Raw genomic sequence first — 26598 nt, forward strand, 5'->3', positions numbered from 1 at the left:
GATGCCTATTAGGCGATATTACACTTTTTTCGGACAAAGGCAATGCTGTTAACGGCCAGGTATTCATTTTACACCTGAGTACGGTGAGAGAATGTGAGTAAAGAGCTTTTTTTTCCAAGGACTCAACTATGCGCCGAGCTCGAGGCTCGAACCCAGGACCTTCCGATCCGAAAGCGAGTGTCATACCACTAGACCACATAGCCGCATAGTGATAAGTATGTGTGAGCGTGTGTGTGTGTGTGTGAGAGAGAGAGATAGAGAGAGAGAGAGAGAGAGAGAGAGAGAGAGAGAGAGAGAGAGAGAGAGAGAGAGAGAGAGAGAGAGAGAGAGAGAGAGAGATTCTTTTGTCTGTCACGTAAAATTATGATATTGAAATTCTAGTTGCCATGTCGTCGTAGCGACGACGTGGTACGTCAACTTCCGAGTCCACCACCAATCGTCAACAAGTCAGATTGTCTGCTGTTTTTGGCTAACCATCTGTGAAGGAAATTCGCCCTTTTTTTTTTCTTTCAAAGTAAAACAACAGAAAATGGTTGAATTTGGCTCAGGACCAGTCAAGGAAAATATAGACAATACGGTCTTCATCATCCCCGGGATTGTCATATTTGGATTGATAGGTAAAAAATAAACGAAAATCTTATTTTCGACGCGCTTTCTTTTCACTCCTCCGTCTTCTTTACTTCTTATCTTGGACTTAGGACCGGGTGTTTCGCGATGGACGCGCATTTTTACCGCACTTCTAATTGCTGATCCTGATAATAAGTGACAATAAATAATCTAAAGTATTTTTTTTTCACAATGATTTATATTTGATAGAGTTTCGTCAATGATTTAAATCAGGAGAAATTCCTTAGTCTCTAAAGTCTACCAAGGCAAGGCCAAAGTCTCAATCAATGACCGCTCCATGCCATGTTTTGTTGGCCGTGCCATTGTCTAGTCTAATGGCTGCCACTATTCACAGACGCGTCTGTATATTATCAGAGTGATTGTACACAACACAGAGTCTTGTCAGATAAATTTTATTATGCAAAATGCCAAACTAGCCGTGGAAAGTGGAGGCCTTCCGAAAGCTCCCCGTGCGAAGGGAAACAACCCAAATTTTCCTTCAACAAACCCTAAGAAAAAAAGAAAACCTAGATAGTACCTTTAACTAATCCTAATATGAAAAAACAAATAGGCTACCCTAGCACATTTACAACTAAGACCTATAACAAACCCTAACAGAATAGAAACAAAAATTTATCCTCCAACATCGAGTTGATATTTTAAAAAAAACAAAAACAAAAAAAACACAGAAAACGGTAGGGCTGCCTGAAGCCGGTGATCGTAAAATACTAACAAAAGAGTGAAAATGGAGAGGCTTCGTATAGGAACAAAACAGACAATGGACGTTTCGGGTACAAACCCTTCGTCAGCACAACAATACACAAATAAACGTGGAAAACAAATAAAATATAATGCATTTTATTTTATTTGTTTTCCATGTTTATTTGTGTAGAAGGGTTTGTACCTGAAACGTCCATTGTCTGTTTTGTTCCTATACGAAGCCTCTCCATTTTCACTCTTTCGTTAGAACCTTAGGACAGCATTTATTGAGAGATTTGTTCTAGAGTTTACAAAGTGCTGCTATATATTGACAAATTGATGAATAGATAAACGTCTGACAAAAGTGGTGATGGCTGATGATTATTCATGGCGATGGTATTAACTCTCTCCTTACCAGCCATTTTCAGGATTTCCCCCAAAACTTCACACCCAACTAACACAAAGATCGATTTTTAACCACTCAAATACAATATATCTGTAAGTTCTTGCAATAAATAATTTCTTTATCAAAACATGCTCTACAACACACTGTTCATTTTCTTTAAATGTTGTTGTGTACAAGAGAAATTTGAATATGAAAAATGTTGGTTGTATCGTAATCGTAACGAATGTGACGATTTTCCTATAGTTGGTAAGGAGAGGGTTAAAAGAAGATAAAAGAAGTCATGGATAATGAATAAAAAAACTCAAGTCATGTCTTGTTTGTTGAGGGATGAAAAACGCAAGAAGATTTATTTGTAGTGTCGCACGGGTCTTAGTTCTCTAGAACTATTTATTTGATTTAAAAACATTTTTTAATGCATAGCTATACTAGTGGTGGGATAGTTATTTCGCTTATAGAGTAATAATAATAGTACAATTAATAATAATCATAACTTATAATACAAAGAGAATAATAGTAATAATAAAGTCGAGTTTTTACGATAATTCTAACAAAAAGATCCACTGTGAAAATACTCATTGAAGAGATGCTGGAATGAGGAGCTTTCGGAAGGCCTCCTTGGAAAGAGCCAAATCTGAAGAAAATGCCAATGGAAATTAATGACTCAAATTAGTAAATGTCACGTGATATATCGCAGGGAGAAAGTAAACGCCTGTGCGCCTATGTGGTCTGGTCGTATGATACTCGCTTTTGGATCGTAAGGCCCTGGGTTCGAACCTCGCTCGGCACATAGATGAGTCCTTGGAAAAGGCTCTTTACTCACATTCTCTCACCATACTCAGGTGTAAAATGAGTACCTGACCTTTAACAGCTTTGTCTCTGTCCGGAAAAAAAATATTGTATTATCGCCTTACATGCATCATGTCCTGTCCTACTTGTTACGTGTTGTTGTTGGCCAGGGATCCCTTGTAAAGCACTTTGAGCACATTTAGTGGATATTGCGCAATATAAAAACTCAATTTTAGGCTCAATCTTAACACCTGTTTTTTTTTTGTTTTTTTTTTTGTTTTGTTTTGTTTGCTGTTTTTTTTTTCAAGACAAATGACATCAATGAAATGCAAGTTTTTAATATTTTGAACTGAAAATGTCCGACTGGCATTTCCGCTTTCTTTTTTTCAATTCGTTAATCAGCGAATCCGTCCATAAGTCAGCCATCGTTAATCAGTGAATCCGTCCATAAGTCAACCATCGTTAATCAGCGAATCAGTCCATAAGTCAACCATCGTTAATCAGCGAATCAGTCCATAAGTCAACCATCGTTAATCAGTGAATCAGTCCATAATTCAACCATCGTTAATCAGCGAATCAGTCCATAAGTCAACCATCGTTAATCAGCGAATCAGTCCATAAGTCAACCATCGTTAATCAGCGAATCAGTCCATAAGTCAACCATCGTTAATCAGCGAATCAGTCCATAAGTCAACCATCGTTAATCAGCGAATCAGTCCATAAGTCAACCATCGTTAATCAGCGAATCAGTCCATAAGTCAACCATCGTTAATCAGCGAATCAGTCCATAAGTCAACCATCGTTAATCAGCGAATCAGTCCATAAGTCAACCATCATTATTCATTTCACCACCCACCACCCTGTTGACTTTATTCATGTTATATTGTTTCTACTTTATAAGTTGTCCTCATTCTAACCACTATTTCTGGGTAATTGATGACAGTCCAGGGTTTGATCCTTTCACAAATGAATTCTAGCTGTTGTCTGTCTCTCGACTCACCGATAACCTACGATTTCAAATTTCTTTAAGTTATTCCAAGTCTTCTGCAGGATTAGTCCTAACTCACTCAACCCTAACACCGGCTATATCCGTTGTTTACACCCGGGGTTACTTTTACCCCATGCCTATTTATAACATTTTCTGAGACCAATTATGGGCGTAGTATCAAAGTTAATGTTTTCCGTTTAAACATGTTAATGATGGTTGAATAAAACTATCTATCAGGTCTGTAAATCTTCTGACTATTGTCGGATTTCCGACAGTACGATTTTGCTCTATAAGTGCTAAAAAATTTTTTTAAAAGATTAATAATAAAAATAAAATTCGCAACGTCAAAGTACAGAACCAATAAAAAAGAAAATAAAAGACTTTTATTTCATTCCTGGAAAAAATCTGATTTTATTCTGTTTCAAATGCCGACTTAAAAAAAGAACAACAAAACATTTTATTTGTCACACAAAGACAAAACAAAACTAGGCCGTCTATCAGTTAGCTATATTATCGTGTCACCTACACGGTCCTCTAGACGTGGATGTATTCACTGCCTGGCTACTGTGCCACAACCAGCGAGAGAGGGTCGCGAAGTTCGCGCGAGTCGTCGAACACACACCTAGTCAGTAAATAACACACGCACAGAAGTGTGTCGGATCTTATTGGACCGGAAGGTTTCTCTCTATTTTGCTACCGACACACATGCATTTCTCCGTGTCTCCCTTCTTTTTCCCTATGATTTATTGGTTCTGTCTGGATGTGAAACGGAAAAAAAAAATAATGCGAAATAATTATTTTTCTTCGAAAGCTCTCACACAACCGCACCACCTCCTCTTCTTCTTCTTCTTCTTCGTCGTTGTCGCCTTCTTCTTCTTCTTCTTCTTCTTCTTCTTCTTCTTCTTCTTCTTCTTCTTCTCTTCTTCTTCTTCTTCTTCTTCTTCTTCTTCTTCTTCTTCTTCTTCTTCTCTTCTCTTCTTCTCTTCTTCTTCTTCTTCTTCTTCTTCTTCTTCTTCTTCTTCTTCTTCTTCTTCTTCTTCTTCTTCTTCTTCTTCTTCTTCTTCTTCTTCTTCTTCTTCTTCTTCTTCTTCTTCTTCTTCTTCTTCTTCTTCTTCTTCTTCTTCTTCTTCTTCTTCTTCTTCTTCTTCTTCTTCTTCTTCTTCTTCTTCTTCTCTTCTTCTTTCTTCTTCTTCTATAAGAATTAATCCAAATAAACGAAAGAATCAGCGTAAACATTCAACACAAACAGGAGCAAAGATACGCAGCTTCCCGTGTCAAGCACTATTTAGATACACATCCTTCAAAAGGATAGGAATTGTTCTCTTCCTTTCATTTTACAACTAACTCAGACCTGGGTCCTCAAATAATTGGGATTTTTTTTTTTTGGTACCATAAAATAAGGACCTCATTATAAATAAGTAGGAGAAAGTGACATGATTTGACTAGTCAATTGACGTGTCATATCTGTTGTTTTTATTAATTAATCCATATTTTTGTCCTTTGTGTCTATTTTCACGTGTTCAACAAGTTCCGACAATTTTTTCACCAACCATTTACAGGTCTAATCTATGTTCATGCTCATTTTTTCCAATTTTAAAAAGTAGCAAAAATCTCTAGTTTCTAGTGAGTTAATCTTTAGACAAATTTACTCTTGGTGATGCATAGAGGAAACCGTAATACTTATTTACGTTATTGATATGTAGAGGAATGTAACTTACGTTGTGCAAAGTGTTGTGGTTGGGGTGGGTGGGGGTCGTTGTGGTTTGGGTGGGTGGGGGTCGTTGTGGTTGGGGTGGGTGGGTGGGGGTCGTTGTGGTTGGGATGGGTGGGGGTCGTTGTGGTAGGGGTGGGTGGGGGTCGTTGTGGTTGGGGTGGGTGGGGGTCGTTGTGGTTGGGGTGGGTGGGGGTCGTTGTGGTTGGGGTGGGTAGGTGGGGGTCGGTATGTCACATTTATTTTCCGTCAAAGGCAACTGATAGCAAATCATGATGTATGACAATGAGATTGGAACCGATGGCGTTTCATGATGTATGACAATGAGATTGGAACCGATAGCAAATCATGATTATGACAATGAGATTGGAACCGATAGCAAATCATGATGTATGACAATGAGATTGGAACCGATTGCGTTTCATGATGTATGACAATGAGATTGGAACCGATGGCGTTTCATGATGTATGACAATGAGATTGGAACCGATAGCAAATCATGATGTATGACAATGAGATTGGAACCGATAGCAAATCATGATGTATGACAATGAGATTGGAACCGATAGCAAATCATGATGTATGACAATGAGATTGGAACCGATACCAAATCATGATGTATGACAATGAGATTGGAACCGATGGCAAATCATGATGTATGACAATGAGATTGGAACCGATGGCAAATCATGATGTATGACAATGAGATTGGAACCGATAGCAAATCATGATGTATGACAATGAGATTGGAACCGATGGCAAATCATGATGTATAACAATGAGATTGGAACCGATAGCAAATCATGATGTATGACAATGAGATTGGAACCGATAGCAAATCATGATGTATGACAATGAGATTGGAACCGATAGCAAATCATGATGTATGACAATGAGATTGGAACCGATAGCAAATCATGATGTATGACAATGAGATTGGAACCGATAGCAAATCATGATGTATGACAATGAGATTGGAACCGATAGCAAATCATGATGTATGACAATGAGATTGGAACCGATGGCGAATCATGATGTATGACAATGAGATTGGAACCGATAGCAAATCATGATGTATGACAATGAGATTGGAACCGATGGCGAATCATGATGTATGACAATGAGATTGGAACCGATAGCAAATCATGATGTATGACAATGAGATTGGAACCGATGGCAAATCATGATGTATGACAATGAGATTGGAACCGATGGCGAATCATGATGTATGACAATGAGATTGGAACCGATGGCAAATCATGATGTATGACAATGAGATTGGAACCGATAGCAAATCATGATGTATGACAATGAGATTGGAACTGATGGCAAATCATGATGTATGACAATGAGATTGGAACCGATAGCAAATCATGATGTATGACAATGAGATTGGAAACGATGGCAAAGTGATACGAATAAGAATAAACACAGACGTCTCACTGCCATAGTGAGCAGGGGGGTACAGACTGTTTCTTCTATCCCCTTATATATGTTTTCCAACATGCTTTCTGTCTTTGTCTTGGAATGAGATTACTTGATTTTGTCCCGGCCCTGGCTGGAGTCCTTGGCTGGGAGGGAAACAGTCAAATGCATAGTTATTGTTTTGGGAGATGATATTTTTTTCCTTTTATATCATATCTCTGTTATGTATTATTATATTTGTTATTTTGAAGTACGATGTAAGCATTTGAGTGTATTCCTCTTTGTTGGATTTTGTGCTTGTGTCGGATGAGACTTATAGGTGGTCTCAAACTAAGTACTTTGATAGTGTGCTCTTGGAATCTACATCTGATTCCTATTTGTTCCCTGTTCCTCTATGTCTTACATTTTCTTGGGTGCTTTAATTGTAATTCTAGAACTTTTTACTTTCCCATTTTCTTCCTTTTTACTGGCGCTGATATAACCTAAATGTGTTGCAAGTGCCGTCAAGCCCTTCAAATAAAAACAAGCAAACAAACAGACGTTTAATTTTTTTTTTTTAATAATTTTTTTTTATTACATTGGCTGGATGAAATTAGTTTGAGGAAACCATGCTCAAGGTAAAAATTATTTTGAAGCACGAATGGAATAATAACACAGGATAATAATGACAAAATTTGGGACATTCGATTGCATTAGAGGAAACCGTACTTGATTGTATTTGTTGGTTTTGGTCTAATCCGAGTCTGTGTTGTGGTCTGGCTGTCATCCACGAGATTTAGTCGTCAATTAGAAACGATTTCATGAAAAATAAAAACAAAGACAAACCTGAATTAAGAGATTTAAAAAAAATAATGTAAAAATAAAACAAATGAAGTAAAAACTCTGCTCCAAATTGGTTGACCATTTTCTAGAACATTCTACAACCTTAACTTTGATAGATGTCTTGATGGGGACTTCACTGTCAAGTAGACTACTTTTCAACTTTTTCTAATTTTGCCACACTGGTTCGAATCCACTCCCACGTTTTTTTTTTCTTCTTTTTCTTTTTCTCTAGATAAATCTAATTTAGGTGGGAGGGAGTCTGGAGTCTGATGTTTGCTTTTTGATTTGGAATGAGATTTTCCTTTGTTTTGGTTGGCTGGATCATTAGTTATTTGTGTTCTGTTTCTGAGCAAGATTCAATCTCTCTTTGTATCTTTCTCTCTCTCTCCCTCTCTCTCTCTCTCTCTCTCTCTCTCTCTCTCTCTCTCTCTCTTCTCTCTCTCTCCTCTCCTCTCTCTCTCCCTCCCTCTCTCTCTCTCTTTCTGTCCTCTCTCTCTCTCTCTCTCTCTCTCTCTCTCTCTCTCTCTCTCTCTCTCTCTCTCTCTCTCTCTCTCTCTCTATCTCTCTCTCTCTCTCTGTGTTTTTTTAAAAAGTTTAAATTAAAATTAATGTTTTTATTTATTTTTTGTTGCTTTGATTGGGAGCGAAGAGCCTTTCCCAAGGCCACATCTGTACACCGAGTAATGCTATAACCCAGGGCCTTATGATCTGAAAGAGAGTGTCATACCACAAGGCCATATAGTCGCACAATTCTTCCCTGTTTCTCATCGAGATTATCTATTTTTATTTTTTTAATGAATTCATTTCATCTCTGATTATTTATTTATTTATTTATTTATTTATTTATTCATTTATTTATTTATTTATTTATTCATTTATTTATTTATTTTTTCATTTATTTTGTACAAACATTCTGAAACCAGTGTGGCCAGCCAATGTCACTGTCAATGAGGATGACACTGGATAATAAGTACTCTACCTCGTACCCCAATTCCGAATTGGGTTACAAATGAAGAATCACGCCGTGACTGTCAGTTCACGTTCGACTGTCAAGAAGCAATGGAGCCAGATAAAGTTGAAGAGTTGAATAGGGAACTTTCTACCCCAGCGGGGGAGAAAACTAAAACAGTTCCCATAACATCTCCCGAGGGAGTGTTAATTCATACAAAAGTATATTACTAACACTGTGAAAGTGGTGCTTAATGATTTAAACTTTTGAGTAGATAAAGTTGAAGAGTTGAATAAGGAACTTTCTACCCTCGCGGGGGAGAAAACTAAAACAGTTCCCATAACATCTCCCGAGGGAGTGTTAATTCATACAAAAGTATATTACTAACACTGTGAAAGTGGTGCTTAATGATTTAAACTTTTGAGTAGATAAAGTTGAAGAGTTGAATAAGGAACTTTCTACCCTCGCGGGGGAGAAAACTAAAACAGTTCCCATAAGATCTCCCGAGGGAGTGTTAATTCATACAAAAGTATATTACTAACACTGTGAAAGTGGTGCTTAATGATTTAAACTTTTGAGTAGATAAAGTTGAAGAGTTGAATAAGGAACTTTCTACCCTCGCGGGGGAGAAAACGAAAACAGTTCCCATAACATCTCTCGAGGGAGTGTTAATTCATACAAAAGTATATTATTAACACTGTGAAAGTGGTGCTTAATGATTTAAACTTTTGAGAAAATGTTTTAAATTACTTCGAATAAACAATGGAACCAGATAAAGTGGAAGAGTTGAATAAGGAACTTTCTACCCCCGCGGGGGAGAAAACTAAAACAGTTCCCATAACATCTCTCGAGGGAGTGTTAACTCATACAAAAAACCCAATTTCTTCTCCCGCGGGAGAGAAAAAGAGGGGTAAAAATGGAGAATGTAAAAAAGACAGTAGAACATTTAAAAGGAAATTAGAATCTAAAACAAAAACAATGGGAAATGAGGCAGTTAATCAGGGGCCATCACCAACCCGAAGGATTAATATTAACATCAGATGCCAGTAATACTGGATTGGGTGGAGAATTTGCAGGAGTTAGAACTGAAGGTTTATGGTCAGAAGAAGAAAGAAGATGGCATATAAATTGTCTTGAATTGAAAGCGGCTCTTCTCACTTTGAAAGCATTTTTTTCTGATTATAAAGGCCACTCTAAGATTACTTTATTTTGCGACAATACGACAGCTGTATCATGTATTAACAAAAAAGGCAGCATGAAAGAAGAAGGCAATAATATAACCAGAGAACTATGGTTATGGTGTATAGAGAGAAATATGACATCACAGCGGTACACATACCAGGAAAAGAGAATACTGAAGCGGACAAAGCTAGTAGAGAAAAAGGGCTTGAAACAGAGTGGTCTCTAGAGAAATCTGTCTTTGACGACATTAACACAGAATATGGGCTCTTCCAAGTTGACGTATTTGCTAGTAGAATAAATCATAAAGTAGAACAGTATGTCTCAGAGAAAAAAGATGCAGACGCATGGAGAATAAATGCTTTTTCATTTTCTTGGTCTCATTTATATGCATATATTTTCCCTCCTTTTAATCTAATTATCAGAATCCTACAAAGAATAGAAACCGAAAAAGTGGATTGTGTCATGATTGTTCCGGTTTGGAAATCACAACCATGGTTTCCAAAACTCATAAACTTATTAACAGATGTTCCACCCCTATTACCAAAGAAAGCCAACCTTCTTCATCATCCAGTAACAAAACAGAAGGTTCACCCCATATTACACAACAGCAGAATGAGATAGCCTGCCGCTTGTCCGGGAAATTCTCGAAAGTGCAAACACTTCAGAAGAAATTAGTGAAACCATTATCAATTCATGGCGACGAAATACCAGAAAACAATATACTACATACATCAGGAAAGGGCTGGTATTTTGTAATAAAATCAGTAAAAATCTTTTCCGCCGTTGGCATCAACACTACTTAAATTCTTAAAGAAATAGATATCACGAGGAGAAGGACAAAAAGACAATGGAGTTAGCGGGCATTGATATCAGTATTTTTAAGCCCCATTCCACCCGGGCAGCATCTACTAGCAAAGCGGCCACAAAAGGAGTTCCACTTTGTATAATACTGAAAGCGGGAAGATGGAGGTCAGAGACCACGTTTGAAAAATTTTATCATAAGCTAGTGGAGAGAACGAAAAAGGATTTCAATAGGGCAGTACTGGATGAACAACAAATGAGTGGTGCTACGTGGATTTCGTAATTTACGTCAAAACAGACAAACGCTTTAAAGCTTCATTTGTAACCCAATTCGGAATTGGGGTACGAGGTAGAGTTCGAAAATTAAACGAACTCACCTGTGATGTTTAATTGAAACTCTGACGAGTCCAATTCCGAATGGGGAACAAATGCCCACCCATTGGTAAACATCATTTAAACTCATTAGACTATAATATAATAGTGTTATAAATTATACTTGTATGTATGTGTCCCATCCCGTTCCATTTGTTCCGTATGTCTGTTCTGACGCGTTAAAGCCTGACAGTCACGGCGTGATTCTTCATTTGTTCCCCATTCGGAATTGGACTCGTCAGAGTTTCAATTAAACATCACAGGTGAGTTCGTTTAATTTTCGAATTTTATTACGTCTGTATATATATATATATAACAAGAACATTCCTCCCAGACACCTCCAATCAACCTCCCTGATGATTCCAGGAACTCTGGATGAAACAATGTTGTAGGAGAATTTGTGTACGAAAGTCAGATGAGAACAAATAATTACTAATTCCTTCCAAGAATTTGTCGAGCACTCTACGTGGTTCCAGCTAACACCCCTTAATCATATATATATATTATATGTATGTATATATATATATTTTTTTTTTAATATTTTTTTTTCTTGTTTCAGCATTTTTCACCTACAAGCTGGTGACAAGTTTACGAGAGAAACAAAAAATGAAAGAGGAGAAGAAGAGACTGAAGATGCAGCGTAAGGAGAAGGACGTCCAACAAAAGTCAAAGAAGAAGAAATAATCAATGGATTCAAGTGGATTTAGATAGCAAGGGAGATGATTAGAGTAAACAAATTATATTATATTATAGTCAACAATCGCTATGTCAGTTTTATTCAACAAACGGTATGTCAGTTTTATTGGGTAAACGGTGTGTCAGTTTTATTCAACAAACGGTTTGTCAGTTTTAGTCAGTAAATGGTATGTCAGTTTTATTCAACAAGCGGTATGTCAGTTTTATTGGGTAAACGGTGTGTCAGTTTTATTCAACAAACGGTATGTCAGTTTTATTGGGTAAACGGTATGTCAGTTTTATTCAACAAACGCTATGTCAGTTTTATTCAACAAACGGTATGTAAGTTTTATTCAACAAACGGTTTGTCAGCTTTATTGGGTAAACGGTATGTCAGTTTTATTCAACAAACGGTATGTCAGTTTTATTCAACAAACGGTTTGTCAGTTTTAGTCAGTAAATGGTATGTCAGTTTTATTCAACAAACGGTTTGTCAGTTTTATTGGGTAAACGGTATGTCAGTTTTATTCAACAAACGGTTTGTCAGTTTTATTGGGTAAACGGTTTGTCAGTTTTAGTCAGCAAATGGTATGTCAGTTTTATTCAACAAACGGTTTGTCAGTTTTATTGGGTAAACGGTATGTCAGTTTTATTCAACAAATGGTATGTCAGTTTTATTCAACAAACGGTTTGTCAGTTTTAGTCAGTAAATGGTATGTCAGTTTTATTCAACAAACGGTTTGTCAGATTTATTGGGTAAACGGTTTGTCAGTTTTATTGGGTAAACGGTTTGTCAGTTTTAGTCAGTAAATGGTATGTCAGTTTTATTCAACAAACGGTGTGTCAGTTTTATTCAACAAATGAAATGTCATTTTTATTCAACAAATGAAATGTCATTTTTATTCAACAAATGAAATGTCAGTTTTATTCAACAAATGAAATGTCATTTTTATTCAACAAATGAAATGTCATTTTTATTCAACAAATGAAATGTCAGTTTTATTCAACAAATTGTGTCATTCCAGTCATGTATATATAGACGATGGTTGGAAAGTGAAAAACGTAACAGAAAATGTCATATTATTTGAAATAGAATAACAGATTATGAATGATGTACAACCTGTTGTCAATACGTTGAATGTGTGAGCAAACCAGTAATAATAATAAATGTTAATTCAATGTTTGAATTGGATGTTTGTATTATAAAAATCAAAGACTTCAATATCAAAACTAATAATTTTATAATTTTTATTTCAAAGATTTGATGACTAGAAAGTTTATTTTCCTAAATGAGCTTGTCCTATATTTTTTATACACTGGATAGGCAAAGTAACTTTATTAATAATGGTTTGAACATTTTGATTTTTATCCTAAATTCCTTGAAATTTGTGTCGTGGGTTTTATAGCTAAAGCTGGAGGACAGACTTTTTAAAATCTTCCGGTCAATATTTGTGATTTTTTTTTTTTTTTTTTTTTTTTGTTGTTGTAAAGTTGAAAATATTGTTTGTTTAAAGGCTATGGATAGAGGGAAACATGACGGATATTATCCATCCTTTTCTGTTATTTAACCCTCTCCATACCAACTATAGGATAATCGTCACATTCGTTACGATACAACCAACATTTAACCCTCTACATACCAACTATAGGAAAATCATCACATTCGTTACGATACAACCAACATTTAACCCTCTCCATACCAACTATAGGAAAATCATCACATTCGTTACGATACAACCAACATTTAACCCTCTCCATACCAACTATAGGAAAATCGTCACATTCGTTACGATACAACCAACAATTATTCAAATTTCTTTTGTACATCATACAATTTAAAGAAAAATGAACAGTGTGTTGTAGAGCATGTTTTGCTGCAGAAATTATTTATCGCAAGGACTTACTGTCATTGTGTTCGAGTGATAAAAAATATATTTTTGTGTTAGTTTTGGGTGAAGTTTTGGGGGAAATCCTGAAAATGGCTGGTAAGGAGCAGGTTAAAGGTGATACCATCTGAGGAATAGAAGCTTTGTACGAAGTACTTACAACACGACAAAAATTCAGGCTTTTTCAAAATTCATTTTAGCAAAGTTCAGTCATCCCAGGTTTAGTTTTGACGTAACAGAAATGAGAATTTCCTGTACAGTTGATTGTTGCTTGACTTTGTTCCATAAACTTCCATATTGGACAGTTTTATTCCTGTGCTGCATCCTTACGACATTCTGACAGTTTGAGAACGTCTGTGCATTGTCGTGTCAGTAAAAGGAAATATTTGTCTTTGAGATGTGAGAGTTATTCAATTTATTCGCTGTAAAGATGCTCCTGATAAAATATTAATCTTCCATTTTACACTGTTGTATCGAATATAGAAGAAATGGCATTGTACGTCACTCAGCTCTTTTTTTTATAAATATTGTTTTGGTGATTAGTTCTCACTAAATCATATCTATCGAGACTTTAAACGTTAAAGGTTGCACACACTTTTGTGTGTTGGTATGTTAAATGTGGCTGGCAGATGTTGTGAGTATTTTAACTAAATGCACAGCATCAATAGATAACAAGTCAGTTTACTGTATATAATATCGCATTATGACTGTATACTCCATAATCTTATGGGTTTTTTTTCTTTGTTTGTTTGTTTGTTTGTTTGTTTGTTTGTTTGTTTTCTCAATGTTTAGAGTTCAAAACATTCCTGATTTCCAAACTTTTTATGTTGGTTTTTTTTTGTTTGTCCTTTTCATAGCAAAGATTTTGGATGATGAGAAAACCAATAAGAGGATTCTGTGAATTTAAAGCAGAAAATGATGTAATCGTAATTTATTTCAAATTTATCAAGTCAAGTCTCATTTTACGTATAGACGTATTCTTACGTATAGACATATTCTTAGGTATGGACTGTATTCTTACGTGTTTTCGTTCATTGTACGCATTTTTCTGAGTGTTGTAGGTACGATTATATTTCTGTTGTTTACGCATGGTTACAATCATCCACCCTCTAGTGTACTTAAACACTTTTATCTGTTTCTGGTCCTGGACATTCCTATTGGGTGTTCAATACCGTATTATATGTTCATAACAGATTTTTTACTTATAGATTCTGGAAGTGGATACTATTTATATAGTCTACAAAGACTGGGTTGGGTTCCTGACCTCCCATAGTGGGCAGGGAGGCACTTACTGTGTCTTCTTTTCCCCGTGGGTTGGGTTCCTGACCTCCCATAGTGGGCAGGGAGGTACTTACTGTGTCTTCTATCCCCCCTGGGTGGGGTTCCTGACCTCCCATAGTGGGCAGGGAGGCACTTACTGTGTCTTCTATCCCCCCTGGGTGGGGTTCCTGACCTCCCATAGTGGGCAGGGAGGTACTTACTGTGTCTTCTATCCCCCCTGGGTGGGGTTCCTGACCTCCCATAGTGGGCAGGGAGGCACTTACTGTGTCTTCTATCCCCCCTGGGTGGGGTTCCTGACCTCCCATAGTGGGCAGGGAGGCACTTACTGTGTCTTCTATCCCCCTATATTTGTTTTCCAACATCCTTTCTGTCTTTGTCTTGGAATGAGACTACTTGGTTTTGTCCTAGCCCCAGCTAGAAGGAAGACATCCAATGTATAGTTAAGAGTTTTGGGAGATGATATTTTTTTCCTTGTAAATCACCTCTCTTTTATGTAGTTTTGTTATATTTGTTATTTTGAATATGTAATGTAAACATTTGAGCGTATTCCTCCTGGTTGAATCCTGTGCTGGTGTCCAGATGGGATGGTCAGGTGATCTCAAACTTAGTACATTGATGGTATGCTCTTGGAATCAGTTCCCCTTTTCTTACTATTTCTTGGATGCTTTAATTTTAATTCTAGAATTTGAGTTGGTTTATTAATTGGCTTATTGAACTGTCAATTATAATATTATTAGTATGTTCTAATTTACCCATTATCAGATTTAGGGCTAGTTCGAGATTTTGAAGGATTGTAAACATTTTTATGGAATCTTACTCATTTTGGCTCTCCGTTGTATACTTGTGGGGCCATCCTGATAGCTCAGTTGGTAGAGCACTCGCTTCACACACAAAGGGACCGAGGTCGACCTTGGGTGTTGTAGAGTTTTTGTTTTCTGACCCCCCCCCCCCCCCTGTCTACACAGCAGTGATTGGTAGCTGGTTCTGTTTGAGATTTGGTGGATAGTACTTTGCCATTGACTAGCGTCCTATCCAAAGGATAGCAAGCGATTGCTATTGTCCATTTCACGCTATAGAAACCGGGATAATCTCAGGTTCCATGGTCCTAACGACTCTGACAGGATGCTCTTCAGTGCTGATGGTTTTCCTCAGATCCGCGGAAATCCGCGATTTTGGAGTCCAGAGGAAATTTCCCCCTTTTAAAAATTACATTTTCTGGAAACAATGTGCTAGCAATGAGAGAGTTGATGTGTGGTGGAACACACAGGTGCAGTTTCCCACTCTCCAGAAGTTAGCTAGAATATCAATGATAGTCTATCATCTCAATTGCTCTAAAAGTGGGGTTTAGTGCAGTAAAAATGGGGCTTAAAGGCAATTGTTCAACATTTTCCTACTTTTTCACTTTTTGTCACCATCAGCACTGACTCTTGTACATATCTACATTGACTAGGGATTGGCAGCACTGATATATATATATATATATATATATATATATATATATATATTATATATATATATATGTGTGTGTGTGTGTGTGTATGTATATATATATATATGTGTGTGTATGTATGTATATATATATGTGTGTGTATGTATGTATGTATATATATATAAAAGTATTCCTTCATACCCTTGGGCCAATGGAGCCAGGGTTTATCCCAGTCTCTATAGCGTGAAACGGACAATAGCAATTGCTTGCTATCCTTTGGATAGGACACACTAGACTATCGCAAAGTACTATCCACCAGACCAAACAGGGGGGGGGGGGGAGGTCAGAAAATTTTTTTATCTCAACTCCACCCGGGATCGATCTTGGTCCCTTTGCCTGTGAAGCGAGTGCTCTACCAACTGAGCTATAGGGACCCCTGCTATATATATATATATATCCTGGGATAAATGTCGACTGATGAAGTGAAGGACATGGAAACGTTCGTTTCGGCTTAAAAATACTTGAGTGAATTTATTTATTTTTATGTGCTCTAACCAACATTATCAATCACTCTGGTACCTACAAGTACCCTCATTATATATATATATATTATATATATATATATATATATATATATATATATATATATATATATATATATATATATATATATATATATATATATATATATATATATTTATATATATATATAGAAGATTGCTATGTAATGTAATATACCTGTACAGCTATACGGGCATTGGTTCTGTATTCTATTCACTACCAAATGTTTTTTAGTGACGATTTTTGAATTGAAGACATAAAGATCATTCATAATTGTGTTGCTGTGTGGTCTTGTGGTATGACACTCACTTTCGAATCGGAAGGTCCTGGGTTCGAGCCTCGTTTGGCACATAGGCCAGACCTTGTAAAAGGCTCTTTGCTTGCCACGATCTCTCACCATACTCAGGTGTAAAACGAGTACCTGGCCGTTAACAGCTTTGCCTCTGTCGGAAATACCCCCCCCCCCCCCCCGGCCTGTTAAATCACCTAACAGGCGTCATGTCAGGGACCCTTTGCAAAGCGCCTTGAGCACATTTAGTGATATTGCCCTATATAAAAGCTCCAGGTTTTTTGGGTTTTTTTTTAAATAGTTTTTTTTTAAAATTTTATAGCTAAAAAATCAGTCAGACGTTGATAGGAGAGAAAACACGATTTGGCCCGGGAGAGAATCCCCATTTTTTTAGATACGCAATGAATATGAAACAAAACAAACTTTGAGCGTTTCTATAAAGCAACATCCACTAAACATTCCAAGGAGTCCCCAGCCAGGGGCAACACTAAACACTGGGTGGGGTTCCGACCTCCCATAGTGGGCAGGGAGGTACTTACTGTGTCTTCTCTCCCCCTGGGTGGGTTTCCGACCTCCCATAGTGGGCAGGGAGGTACTTACTGTGTCTTCTCTCCCCCTGGGTGGGTTCCTGACCTCCCATAGTGGGCAGGGAGGTACTTACTGTGTCTTCTCTCCCTCTGTACCTGCTTTTCAATTGTTTCCTGTCATTGTCTTGGAATGAGATTACTTGGTTTTGTCCTGATCCTTGCCGGAGTTCCTTAGCTGGGAGAGATATAGTCGAATGTATAGTTATAGTTTTGGGAGATGATATTTTTTTCCTTGTAAATCATCTCTCTGTTATGCATTGTATTATGTTTAGTTTACATATTATATTATAGGATTGGTAAACATTTGAGTGTATTCCTCTTAGTGTGGACCTGTGCTTGTGTCTGGATGAGATTTTTAGGTGATCTCTAACTAAGTACTTTGGCGGTGTGCTCTTGGAATCTACATCTGTTGCCTATTTGAACCAATTCCCCTTTGTCTTACCTTTTCTTTTGTGCTTTAATTGTAATTCTAGAACTTTTTACTATCCCATTTTCTTCCTTTTTACTGGCGCTGATATGACCTTAATGTGTTGCAAGCGCCGTAAAACCATTAAAAACAAAACAAAAACAAACAACACTTAACATGGACGACAAGACATGACGCCTGTTTGGTGGTAGTAGTAGTATCGAATGGCTACACCTCTATTTTGAATCTTTTAATCCATTCTTCAAATTCTTTTCCTGCCTTATAGGCTGTCTCGTAGCCTCCTGATAGGCTTGTCACTGGGCAGTGGATGTGGTCCATTGTCTCAGGGCCTCCTTGGCAATGACGGCATGCATCTGTTTGGTGATATTACTATTAAATTTATTATTTTTCCCCCGAAAGAAACGTTGTTAGTGGCTGGGTACTCATTTCACACCTGAGTACAGTGAATAAAGAACCTTTTCCAAGGAATTAAGTATGCTCCACTCATAGCGGGACTTGAACTCAGGGCCTTCCGATTTGAAGTGTCATACCACTGGACCAGATACTTTCAAGAATGATGTCAGGATGAAGTGTGTTAGTCGGATGTACGGGATAACGTGCATGGTTATCTTTCAATCAATCTTATTATCTGATTAAGCTATGAAACTTTAGATTATTGGCAGAAGAGAATAGAGAGGGTTGAAGTAGATAGGACAAGAGAGAGAGAGAGAGAGAGAGAGAGAGAGAGAGAGAGAGAGAGAGAGAGAGAGAGAGAGAGGGTAGATAGAGAAAGAGAGAGAGAGAGAGGGTAGATAGAGAAAGAGAGAGAGGGAGGGGGTAGATAGAAAGAGAGGGTAGATAGAGACAGATAGAGGGTAGATAGAGAGAGAGAGAGAGACAGAGAGAGAGAGAGAGATAGATGGTAGATAGAAAGAGAGAGAGAGGGAGGGGGTAGATAGATAGAGAGAGAGAGAGATTGACTAGCAGTCGTATAAAATGAATAGTGACATAGTTTAATGTCTCATGAAAACACTTTTATTTCTATCATGTGAAAAGCGTTACCAATCTAATGGCTACATCGGTATCAAGTATAACAAGATTGGCCTATGTATGTAACAGTCGTTTTACACTCCGTTCAATGATATAAGGCTATTCTATATTTATTTGTATATCTATTTATTTGAATATTTATTTATTTATGCACTTCTCTGTGATCTGCATTTTTTGCGGCCGCCGATATCAGGGCGATCTGCCTACTTTGGCAAATCGTGGCAAATTTTGGGGAAAAAAAAGAAGCAAAAACAAAATAACGAAAAAAAAAGGTGCGAAACTTGAGAAATGTTGCAGCTTTGCCTGGGCCCAAACCAAGGGAAGCTACTCTCTACGAATAATGATCCTTTAAAATCTTTGTAACAACGCTATAAATGTAGCCTCCTTAAATGTAATAAATTGTCTTTTATATATATTTTTTTCTGTATCGCGTGTTAATCTTTACTGAAACGCTTAGTTCTCCTCGGCAAATTTTTTGGCAAATTTTTGTCTTTTTGGCAAATTTCTTTGCAAATTTTGGGGGGGGGGGGGGGGGGGGGGGGGGGGGGGGGTTTTGGCATATTTTGGCAAATTTTAGGTCCCAATTTGGCAAAAAATGCAGATGACAGACTTCTCTCAGATGAATCCAGCTCCATGTTTATGAAATGCGTAGCGGAAAACTGCCTCGATAACATCGGGACTGGCCCGATTGGGCATTCTATATAAAAACATGAAGGAAAAATGTTAAAAATTTGGACTATTTGTGTTTGTGTGTATGGAATTGATCTTTGTATGGCCTGGGGTGGTGATTGGTTTTATGTTTGTGTGTACGGAATTAATCTTTGTATGGCCTGGGGTGGTGATTGGTTTTGTGTTTGTGTGTACGGAATTAATCTTTGTATGGCCTGGGGTGGTGATTGGTTTTGTGTTTGTGTGTACGGAATTAATCTTTGTATGGCCTGGGGTGGTGATTGGTTTTGTGTTTGTGTGTATGGAATTGATTTTTGTATGGCCTGGGGTGGTGATTGGCTTTGTGTTTGTGTGTACGGAATTAAACTTTGTATGGCCTGGGGTGGTGATTGGTTTTCACTGGCAAAGTATAACAAGTAGATAACAATGTGAAATTGGATGTAAGTTTTCAATTTAATAATATACGAAAACAGATAAATTGGACGTTTCTGGTTTCCTCTTTATCAACAAAACAGTATGAATGAAACACTAGAGATGAATAATGTGGTCGTGGTGTTGTTAAGATGAATAAACGTCTATCACGTGATCTCAATCGTCTGTAGTGTTTCATTCATCCTGGTTTGTTGATAAAAGGGAAACCCGAAACGTCCATTTTATCTGTTTTTGTAATTAAATTGAAGCTTACATTCAATTTAACATTGTTATTTATTTCTTCTAGCTTTGAGCAGCAGCAGCAACATTTACGCATTAAAACAAGGAACACTATGTAAGGTCCTTGACCTCCCATAGTAGGCAAGGAGGTACTTACTGTGTCTTCTATCCCCTTATAGCTGTTTTCCAATTTGCTTTCTGTCTTTGTCTTGGAATGAGATTACTTGGTTTTGTTCAGGCCCTGGCCGGAGTCCTTGGCTGGAAGGGAAACAGTCAGATACATAGTTATTGTTTTGGGAGATGCTATTTTTTTCCTTGTAAATCATCTCTCTGTTATGTATTATTATATTTGTCATTTTGAATGTATAAGGTAAGCATTTGAGTGTATTCCTCTTATTGCTGGTGTCTTGATGAGACTTTTAGGGAATCTCAAACTAATTACACTGATACTGTGCTCTTGGAATCTACATCTGTTTCCTATTTGAACCAATTCCCCTTTGTCTTACATTTTCCTCAAGTCCTTTCATTATACATCTATATAACGTTTTTACGATCCCATTTTCTTCACTTGTTACTTGCGCAGATATAACCTAAATGTGTTGCAAGCGCCGTGAAAACCTTGAAAACTTAACAGATCTCTTAATTTGGTTGTGTTTTATTTTGTGAATTGGATTGCTTTCTGCAAAAACGACAATCTTGATGAAACGCTGTGCTAAGGTACAAAACGATTTGGCACTAGTGGGTTGGATTAACCCCCCCCCCCCCCCCCCCCCCCCCCCCACCCTCCGCGGAAAAAATGGGGCATTTCCATAGCACAATTTCCACTAAACGTGCTTAAAGCGCTTTACAATACGATAATAATATTACAATTTCTTTTCGGACAGAGACAACGCTGTTAACGGCCATGTACTCATCTTACACCTGAGTATGGTGAGAGAATGTGAGTAAAGAGCATTTTATAAGAACGATTCAACTCTGCGCCGTTCAAATTGGGACTCGACCCTTGGTCCTTCCATTCCAAAAGCGAGTGTCATAGCACCTGGCCACACAGCCCGAGGTAGCTGTAACCGTAATGTTTGTGTTTTGTGTTTTGGATGTCAGTCGGTTTGTTTGCTTGCTTGTTTGTTTGTGTCCACATCAAGCCATTATTTACCTCTGAATGTTCCGATCACAACAAAAGCATGTCGTGTTCGGTTTGATGAATTGTTATTGACACAAGGATTTGAACCCTGAACCATTTAATTCATAGTTAAGTGTTGGTAACTGTCATACTCTGGAGAGAACAAAATGGTATTTAAAAATTTGGCCAGAAAACTTGTCCTTCTAATATCAATCTATTTCAATGATTCTCATCTTGGATGAAAACTCTCAATCCTGGGGTTTGTGGTCTAGTGGTATGACACTCGCTTTCCCATCGGAAGGTCCTGGGTTCAAGCCTCGCTCTCGGCGCACAGTTGAGTCCTTGGAAAAGGCTCTTTACTCACTTTCTCTCACCGTACTCAGGTGTAAAATGAGTACCTGGCCGCTAACAGCGTTGTCTTGGTACAAAAAATTGTAAAATTGCTTATCAGGCGTTATGTCCCATCCTACGTGTTACATGTTGCTGTTGACCAGGGACCCCTTGTAAAGCGCTTTGAGCACATTTAGTGGATATTGCGCTATATAAGCTCAATTTTATTTATTTATTTATTATTTTATTAAAGAAGTCCCAGGTTTAAGAATTTTTTTGCCAAGATTAGGGTTATTTAAATCGATCGACCTTTGAAGAACTTGATATCATTTTATGAAGAAGAAAAAAAACAAATTCTGCAAGTATGATGAGAGGAAGACATGGATAATGATAATAATATTGATGATGATGATGATGATGATGATGATGATAAAAATGTTAATAATAATAATAATGATGATGATGATAAAAATAGATATACCTAATAATAATAATTCACTCTCTACGCAAGTAAGTGACGCCATTTTGAAATATTGTATGTCTGGGTGGGGTTCCTGACCTCACGTAGTGGGCAAGGTGGTACTTACTGTTTCTTCTATCTCCCCCTATGTTTTCCAACATGCTTTCTTTGTCTTGGTACGAGATTACTTGGTTCTGTCCAGGCCCTGGCTGGGAGGGAAACAGTCCAATGTTTATTTAGAGTTTTTGGGAGATTTTATTTTTTTCCTTGTAAATCATCTCTCTGTTATGCACTGTATTATGTTTTCTTTATATTATATATGGTTTGTAAAACATTTGAGTGTGTCCCTCTTAGTGGGGACATGTGCTTGTGCCTGGATGAGACTTTTAGGTGATCTCAAACTAAGTACTTTGATAGTGTGCTCTTGGAATCTACACCCGTTTCCTATTTGAACCAATTCCAAGTCTTACCCTTTCTTGGGTGCTTTAATTTTAATTCTAGAACTTTTTACTATCCCATTTTCTTCCTTTTTACTGGCGCTGATGTGACCTTAATGTGTTGCAAGCGCGTAAAATCCTCAAAAACAAACAAAACAAATATTGTATGTCATATTATATAATATATAAGAATGGAATTTGTTGTAAAATAAACAATGGAGTCTGCCAAAATCAAATCATCTGAACGAGTCCAAAGTGTGTGTGTGTGTGGGGGGGGGGGGGGGGGGGGGGGGGAAGGAAGTGGGAGAATTGATTGAGTTGCAAACCAAATCATCTGAACGAGTCATGTTTCTCTGAAGACAAGGAAAGGGTTTTAGCGTCGCCATCGTTAACTAAAAGTCTGATGCTAACAAAGGCAGGGAGGTACATACTGTGTCTTCTATCCCCTTTTACTTTTATCTGTTTTCCAACATGCTTTCTGTCTGTGTCTCGGAATGAGATTACTTGGTTTTGTCCTGGCACTGGCAGGAATCCTAGCTGGGAGGGAAACAGTCAAATGCATAGTTATTGTTTTGGGAGATGATATATTTTCCTTGTAAATCATCTCTCTGTTATGTGTTATTATTATTTTTTTTATTTTGAATGTATAAGCATTTGAGTGTCTGGATGAGACTTATAGGTGATCTCAAACTATTGGTGGAATGCTCTTTGAATCTACATCTGATCCCTTTTTGTTCCCTGTTCCCCTATGTCTTACTTTTTCTTGGGTGCATTAATTGTAATTCTAGAACTTTTTACTATCCCATTTTCTTCCATGTTACTGGCGCTGATATGACCTTAATGTGTTGCAAGCGCCGTAATACCATTAAAAACAAAACAAAAACGATGCTAACAAAAACAAAATTGGTCTAAAATAAGAGGAAGATCGTGGATGAAAAGTTAATTGTGAGTTGGAATCAACAGCTCAGCCAATAGAATTATTTGTTTCCTTGAGCTCTTCCAACACCAACTCACTATTACTTTTGCTCACTATTACTTTTGCTTGGTGTTTGTCGCTTTCTTTTGTGACATCTGGATGGGTTTCCTGACCTCCCTTTAGTGGGCAGGGAGGAACTTACTGTGTCTTCTATCCCTCTATAGGGAATGAGATTAGCGGAAGAGTAGCGTCCCTTGATTGGACGTCACCTTACAGAGAGAACGTCAATTTGGTTTTGAAGTGTCTCAAGCCGCTTTCACCGGAAGCGAGGACGAGAGACGCATGCGCACAACCAACATGACGTTCTCTCTCTAATAATTTTTCGGTCGGTGACGTCACAGACTATGGGTGACGTCCAATCAAGGGACGCTACTCTTCCGCTAATCTCATTCCCTATATAGCTGTAATCCAACTTGTCTTGGTCTTGGAATGAAAATACTTGGTTCTGTCCTGGCCCTGTCCGAAGTCCTTGGCTGGGAGGGTAATGGTCGAATGTATAGTTAGAGTTTTGGGAGATGATATTTTTTTTTCCTTGTAAATCATCTCTCTGTTATATATTATTATATTTGTTATTTTAAATGTATAATGTAAGCATTTGAGTGTGTTCCTCTTTGTTGGATTTTGTGCTTGTGTCCGGATGAGACTTATAGGTGATCTCAAACTAAGTACATTGATGGTGTGCTCTTGGAATCTACATCTGATCCCTATTTGTTCCTAGTTCCCCTTTGTCTTACTTTTTCTTGGGTGCTTTAATTGTAATTCTTAAAGAATTAAAAGAAAATTGAGCTTTATATAGCGCAATATCCACTAAATGTGCCCAAAGCGCTTTACAAGGGGTCCCTGGTCAACAGCAACATTTAACATGTAGGACGGAACATAACGCCTGTTAGGCGATATTACAATTTTTCGGACAAAGGCAGCGCTGATAACGGCCAGGTACTCATTTTACACCCGAGTACGGTGAGAGAAAGTGAGTAAAGAGCCTTTTCCAAGGACTCAACTATGCGCGAGCGCGAGGCTCGAACCCAGGACCTTCCGATCCGAAATCGAGTGTTATACTACTAGACCACATAGCCGCACAAAATCTAGGATTTTTTTTCTTTCCCATTTTCTTCCTTTTTACTGACGTGGATATAACCTAAATGTGTTGCACGCGCCGTGAAACCCTTAAAAACAAGGTGATCTGTAGTGAGATGACTTGCTGTCGACAGGCCACACAGTACAGTAGGTATTCGAACCCTTCGTCCTTTCCGTTCCGATGGCTAGTGCCATACCATAAGTCTACATAACCACACATTTCACACAGAATTACGCTGTAATTTGGAAAACCCCATATTATTTGAAAATTTGGCCAGAAAACTCGTCCTTCAAATATCGATCGATTTAAATTATCATCATCTTGGCAAAAAGAAAAAAAAAAAACAATAAAAAAACCTCTCACACCTGGGACTTCGTGAAGTCTTCCTTCAGTCCCAGGTTTGAGAGTTTTTGCCAAGATGAGGATCATATAAATTGATCCAGATTTGAAGTACGAGTTTTCTGGCCAAACTTTTAAATATGGTTTGTTTGTTTTTTCCAATGTTTGGCAAGGAACTGAAATGGCATTTGGTTCAGGATAAGAATCAGTCCTGCCAAGTACCAGGACAATCTCGTAGACAAACGAATGTTTGGCTCCAGCTACAAAAGTGTATTTGCCTCTTTGACTCAATAAATCTTGTTGCCTAGGACAGTTTAGGACCTTAGAAAAAAAATTGAGCTTTTATATAGCGCAATTTCCACTAAACGTGCTCAAAGCGCTTTACAAGGGGTCCCTGGTCAACAGCAACATTTAACATGTAGGACGAAACATAACGCCTGTTAGGCGATATTACAATTTTTCGGACAAAGACAATGCTGTTAACGGTCAGGTACTCATTTTACACCCGAGTACAGTGAGAGAAAGTGAGTAAATAGCCTTTTCCAAAGCTCCAACTATGCGCCGAGCACGAGGCTCGAACCCAGGACCTTCCGATCCGAAAGCGAGTGTCATACCACTAGACCACATAGCCGCACAATATTAGAACCAATATTATATTCAGGTCTTAGGACCATTTTCCATCATGCAGAAACCAGTGGGAGTGGGAGAGGAAACAGGAAGTCAGGAAGAAGACGATGGAGGTGGATTGGACACACGCTTAGAAAGAACGACTCCACTATAACAAAGAACACAGCAGAAACCAGTGGGAGAGGAAACAGGAAGAAGACAATGAAGGTGGATTGGACACACGCTTAGAAAGAACGACTCAACTATAACAAAGAACACAGCAGAAACCAGTGGGAGAGGAAATAGGAAGAAGACGATGGAGGTGGATTGGACACACGCTTAGAAAGAACGACTCCACTATAACAAAGAACACAGCAGAAACCAGTGGGAGAGGAAACAGGAAGAAGACGATGGAGGTGGATTGGACACACGCTTAGAAAGAACGACTCCACTATAACAAAGAACACAGCAGAAACCAGTGGGAGAGGAAACAGGAAGAAGACGATGGAGGTGGATTGGACACACGCTTAGAAAGAATGACTCAACTATAACAAAGAACATAGCAGAAACCAGTGGGAGAGGAAACAGGAAGAAGACGATGGAGGTGGATTGGACACACGCTTAGAAAGAATGACTCAACTATAACAAAGAACATAGCAGAAACCAGTGGGAGAGGAAATAGGAAGAAGACGATGAAGGTGGATTGGACACACGCTTAGAAAGAACGACTCCACTATAACAAAGAACACAGCAGAAACCAGTGGGAGAGGAAACAGGAAGAAGACGATGGAGGTCGATTGGACACACGCTTCGAAAGAACGACTCCACTATAACAAAGAACACAGCAGAAACCAGTGGGAGAGGAAATAGGAAGAAGACGATGGAGGTGGATTGGACACACGCTTAGAAAGAACGACTCCACTATAACAAAGAAAGTATTGGACTGGAACTCTCAGGGCAGAAGATCAAGGGGGAGGCCACGAGGAACATGGAGACGAACTAAAGAAGCTGATACACAGAG

The 26598-nt window shown here is 38.0% G+C and overlaps 1 long non-coding RNA gene across 1 annotated transcript; it reads left to right on the plus strand.

The window, feature by feature from the left end:
• The first annotated feature begins 449 nt into the window (after positions 1-449).
• On the plus strand, positions 450-14224 carry LOC144960275 (uncharacterized). The gene is made up of 2 exons (XR_013642818.1): positions 450-617; positions 11307-14224. It is a non-coding gene; the product is annotated as an uncharacterized LOC144960275 (long non-coding RNA).
• Positions 14225-26598: the final 12374 nt, after the last annotated feature.

The sequence above is a fragment of the Berghia stephanieae genome, chromosome 15 (genome assembly GCF_034508935.2).
Source record: "Berghia stephanieae isolate SIO BIC M18660-M18661 chromosome 15, UCSD_Bste_1.3, whole genome shotgun sequence".
NCBI lineage: Eukaryota > Metazoa > Mollusca > Gastropoda > Nudibranchia > Aeolidiidae > Berghia > Berghia stephanieae.